This window comes from Pongo pygmaeus, chromosome 2 (genome assembly GCF_028885625.2).
Source record: "Pongo pygmaeus isolate AG05252 chromosome 2, NHGRI_mPonPyg2-v2.0_pri, whole genome shotgun sequence".
In the NCBI taxonomy this organism is placed as follows: Eukaryota; Metazoa; Chordata; class Mammalia; order Primates; family Hominidae; genus Pongo; species Pongo pygmaeus.
The window spans coordinates 187,143,612-187,149,652 of NC_085930.1; positions in this window are offsets into that span (position 1 = coordinate 187,143,612).

Here is a 6,041-nt window from a genome sequence, read left to right on the forward strand (position 1 = left end):
TGCAACAAAGTACAAAATAAGAAATACATCATCCTTAACTCTTTTGTTTTTCAAATAGACATGAGAAAAAGTAAAGTCTCTTCTTTATTATAGAAGCACAGAAAAAAGTTGTTTCTTTGAAATCATCCTCCATCTCTCCCAGATTGCAGACCTTTGTCCAAATGTTGAAGTGCAGCTCATCTTTTAAGGCTATGAGCGATGACATTAAGACACGTCGCCAACTGCAATTGATGCTTTCCTACATTTATCCTTTGGAAACTCTTTCCCTGTCCCTCTATCTCTTCCCCACTTGCACCTCTGGTTTTAAACAGCATTTTTATCTCCCTCTTTTTGGTATTCACTGCAATGTGTCTTTATTCTCTGTTATTTAATAGAATTCAAGGCAGGGAACTTATTTTATTTATCTTGGTATTACATGCGCCACCAGAGTATTTTCTTGTAACAGGTGCTTTGTGAAAGTTTTAATTGAATTGCATTGATTTGACCAACATTAACTATCAATAAAATATCTCAGAGCACTGAGAGTAGTTCTATAGCTCATGACTATAGAGTTCTAGCAACAAATCAAGCATTAATAATTACATAATGTCTTTTATGCTGAAGGTACTAACACCTGTGGAAAAGCAAAGACATCTAATAGATTATGAAGTCTGTAGTAACGATGGGGAAAAGTTGAAGGTGTATTTGACTTTATACAAAACAATAAATAGCAAAACACACTTTTCTTTTTTAAAACCACTAGGATTTGCCTTATGGTGGTATGTGCCTATAGTCCCAGCTACTCAAGATGCTGAAGTGGGAGAATTGTTTGAGCCCAGAAGCTTAAGACCAGTCTAAGAAAGGTAGTAACAACCCATCTCAAACAAACAACAAAACAAAAAACCACCACAAAACAAAGTCAGTAGGATTTAAGAGAAGGTTATGGGCACTCTCATTCTATCCAGCATCTTATCTAGATAGGATTATCATCCACTGTTGAAATTTTAAGTAAAAATCCATTTTAAAAATCATACAACTATAATACGTGTCTAGAAAATATAAATAATTTAGAATACAGTAATTTCTCACTTAACATAGTTGATAGGTTCTTGGTAACTGTGATTTTAAGTAAACCTACACATAATGAAACCAATTTTACCATAGGCTAATTGATGTAAACAAGAGTTTAGTTTCTATGGTCACAAAAACATTACCAATCTTCTAAAGAATGACCAAAATACTTTTAATATTAAACATTGAAATAAATGCCTACTCTACGTACATTTAAGACAGGTTAAAAAAAAGAAGCAAGATGATTATTTACCCAATTATTCCAGTTCGAGGTCACAGGTGGCTGAAGCCTATCCCAGCAGCTCAGCATAAGGTGGAACCAACCTTGGCCAGGATGCCATTTTATCACAGAGTGCTCTCACACCTACACCCACACTCACTCAGATTGGGGCAATTTAGACACACCAATTCACCTAACATACCCTTGAGATATGGGAGGAAATGAGTGCCTGGAGAAAACTCACACAAATGTGGGGAGAATGTGCAAATGCCACACAGACAGTAGCCCCTGTGGAAATAATTTTTTTAAATTTTTTCTCTCAACGTTATAAAGAAAAAAACATGATTTGAGATCCCGCTGTATATTTTACATAAAGATAATGATGTTTTAACATTTTACTACAGATAATTTAAAACAGTCAAGTAGAGTGAATATGTATCTGTCATCCAGCTTAAACAATTACCTGTCATGGCCAATATTGTTCCATTTAAGTGATTATTGACTTCACCCCTTCTCATACTTTGAATTATTTTGAGACAAATTGCAGATATCACATCATTTTAACAACACATATTTGAGGGGGTTCTTTAAAATGTCTAAAAAATTTAAAATAATGCATTTCAAAGTCCAAATTCTCAAAGTGCTGCATAATTCATTTTTTAATGTTTATTTGATTGAATCAAGATTCCCTTGAGGTTTAGACATTAAGTATCTCTTTTATTCTTTCTCTATTTTTAACATTACATTTATGCAAGAGACAGCAAGAAAGGACCCCACAGAATGTTTTGTGTTTCCAGTACCAGAGGAAGAGGTCATAGCAAGAGAAAAGGAAAGAAAGCAGGAAATGGGCAGAGCTTCAGGAAATGGGCATAGATTCAGAATCTAGGCCTGTGCATATTGACCCATTCTCTGGAGACCTCTCAGTTCCTGGGGCTGTCTTTGGGAGTCTAAATGTCCTCTTTCTAGGTTTCTTCAGGGCATGTTCCACTGGCTCCCTGGGCCCAGAAACCTGGACTGGATTAGATTATCTCTGGGCAGTTATTCTGTTTTTCTCCAGCCATTTCTAAGGAAACACCACAGCACCTTTTCTTCCCCTCCTCCGAGCCAGTTCTTGGTGCTGTTTCTTGACGCCTCCTGTGTTCTTTGGCTTAAATTGCTTAATGTGAGTAGACGTATGAAAGCAGCACTGATGTTTCCAGGTGGAGTAGGTTGGGAATTTGCATCTTCTGAAACCTTCCATCTCCTCATATATCTTTTAAGTGTGTAGGTTCATCTTGTTTTTTCTTCATGCTGTTCATTTCTTGAATAAACCAGGATGTTTGTTTTGTAGTTTCCCTCTATCAAGTGATTTTTTCACTATGTTTCCATGTTATGATTTAATATGTTCTTGTATTCTGTATCCTATGAATTAGCTAATAGCTGTAGAATCTTCCCCAGGTTCAGATTTGAGATTTTGGTAAGAATACTTCTTAGGTGATATTGTGTACTGCCAGCAGGGGACACATCATATGTGGTTCTCATTTTTTTGTTGTGTGATCTTAGTTGCCATCAGTATTCATAGACTACAGTCAGTATTTCATTAGGCTCATACTTGTAATCCCAGCACTTTGGGAGGCCGAGGCAGGTGGATCACCTGAGGTCAGAAGTTCAAGACCAGCCTGACCAACATGGTGAAACCCTGTCTTTACATAATCCCAGCACTTTGGGAGGCCGAGGCAGGTGGATCACCCGAGGTCAGGAGTTCAAGACCAGCCTGACCAACATGGTGAAACCCCGTCTTTACTAAAAATACAAAAATTAGCTGGGCGTGGTGGTGGGCACCTGTAATCCCAGCTACTCAGGAGGCTGAGACAGGAGAAGAGCTAGAACCCAGGAGGTGGAGGTTGCAGTGGAGCCAAGATCACACCAGTGTACTCCAGCCAAGGTGACAGAGCGAGATTCCATCTCAAAAAAAAAAAAAGAAAAGAAAAAAAGAAGAAAATTAATATTCAAATTCTATTAGTCTATCTTTGCTTACCAGTTGAAATAATTTTCTAAAGAAAAACTTCCCTTGTCTACTATTTGGTTATAGGAAAGGCAGAAAGCATATTTAAAACTTTCCCTATATTTCCTGGTTATGAAAATGATAATTTAGTCCCCCAGGATCTGCCAAAGATGACTGATGAATTATTTTCCTTGTCTCATTCGTGAACTCATAGATTTAGGTATAGTCGATGTTCATCAATGCATCACATAATTATTATTCTACTAATACTCCAATATCCCATCTTTGGCAAGTAGAAAATTCTTCAGTTGGTTGGTGAATATTTTTGAAATGATCATGGTAGAGTTTTTCCTTTTTCTTATAACAAGATGTTTCAGGAACCAGCCATTTTTTCAAAAGAAGCAGCCGTTTCTTAAAAAACAAAAACAAAAACAAAAATAAAAAGTCAAAGTATTCGTCTGCTTTATTTACTGTTGTAACCTCAGTAGCCAGTTCCTGTAAAGTAGTTGGTGTCAGTAGAAATTACTTGAATAATGTATATTTAAAAGGTAAAATTAATGTGAAAAACAAAAAAAATTAAAAATTAATTCAGAGTTTTGCTTTCTTCCAAGATGTGGTAACAAGGAGATTTACCCTCTTACCTGAAATTCCTAAAACAAAAGCAAAAACAAAAAAAATGGTAATATATATAAAACAATGTTTCTTAAGACATTGGACAATAGATAATGAAGCTCATTGATCCCTGAGATATGGGAAACAAGCTAGGTGAGCCCTATGATTGTCCAGCTTATTGGGCACTATACAGGGCAGGGGACTCAGGATGAATGTGACAATCTATCTTTGTTGAGAACTTGAGTAAAGGTGGTTAAACTTCACAGAGAAGAACATCAGAGAAGAGGTAACTTCAAAGAGGAAGAAGTCTGAGATCTGTAGACGGGTCCCTTTGAATGTTGAGAACTGATGAACACAGTCATGGGGAGAAACGACCCAATACTGGGGATAGGACCTCTGCAAAGATCAAAGGGAAGAAGCTCATAAACCTGCCCCGTGCTGGCATCAGTGCCATTCTGAGTGGAAATCATTATTCATGCAGAGGTGGCTTGAGTGCTAAGAAAGGTTTTGCTACAGTAATGGTAAAAAATTGATTCTAAAATAAATGCTGGTCAGCTTCAACCTAATAAACTTAAATGTAAGATCTGAAACGATCAAATTGCCTTCCCAAAACAAAGCTGAAAAATATTTACATGAAAGCAAACATTTTGAACATATAGCAAAGTAAAATTCACAATGCATGGAATCCAATAAAAAATTTACTAGGCATGCAAAAATCATAAAAACATGACCAATGATAAAAATAATTAATACATATTGACACAGATGATGGAATTTGTAGACAAAGACATTAAAAGAGTATTATAATTGAATTATAGATATTCAAGAAGCAAAAGAAAAGACTAAACATGCTAAGGAGAAAAATTAGAGATATAAAATATAGTTTTAAACTAAATTTCTGGAGATGAAAATAATAATATCTGAGATGAAGCCACGCTAATGGAATTAGTAGCAGTTTGTACATTGGGAAGAAAAGACGAGTGAACATAAATGGACGACCATAGGAACCACTGAAAATAAAACACATTAAAAGACAAACAAAAAATAAGCAGAACATCCTGCAAATCAGTGAGGTACAGGAAAATTTAAACAGCCTAATATATATGTAATTGGAGTCTCTGAAAGGGGGGAATGCAGCAAAAACAGATTTGAAAAAATAATGGCTAAGTTATTTTTAAAGTTAATAAAACTATAAACTTGCAGATCCATTAAGAAACCAATCCCATGAACACAAAACCTGGAGAAAATTACACCAAGAGCTATCATAATCAAATTAATTAAAAACAGTGATAAAAAATTGAAAGCAACCAGAGAAAATATGTTACATTTTGAAGAACCAAAGGTAATGGAGACAAATTTCTTGTAAAAAATGGTGCAAGCTAAAAGACTGTCAAGCAACATCTTTGAAATACAGAAAGAAAAGAACTGAGAACCTAGAACTATTTACCAAGCAAAAATTTTTTTTCCCAAAGGAAGGCCCTGTGCTTTTTCGGACATACAAAAGCTGAAAGAATTTATTATAGCACACTTGCACTGTAAGAAATGTTAAAGGAAGTTCATGAAGTAAAAGAAAAAAATCATAACAGATGGAAATCTGGATGTACGAAGAATGAATAGCTTAAAAATAGTAAAAGATACTTAACTTTTAAGCAAAAAATATGATGTACTGTGGGTTTTATAACACTTGTGTAAGTAATATATAGATAGCAATAATACAAAGGCTGGGAGGAGAGAAATCAAGGTATACTACTTAAGGCTCTTATCCTATGTGTGAAGCAGTAAAATATCACTTAAGGGTAGATTGTTATGTTAACGATGTATTCCATAAACTCCAAGGCAACGAGTCAAGTAACAATAGTTATAGTAATAAATAAACAAAGAAATAAAATGGAATTATAAAAATCCAAAAGAAGGTAGTAAAAGAGGGAAAATAAGCCAATAACAGAATGGACAAATAGAAAACAAATAAATGGATAGTAAACTTAAGCCTACCTCATCACAAATCTTATGAAATATAAATGGTCTCAATATCCAATTACTAGATTGTCATATTGGATTAAGAAAGGCATGACTCAATCGAATGCTACACAAACTCCCATTTTAAATATAAAGAACCAAATAGACTAAAAGTAAAAGGATGAAAAATGATATATCATGGTAAGACTAATGAAAAGA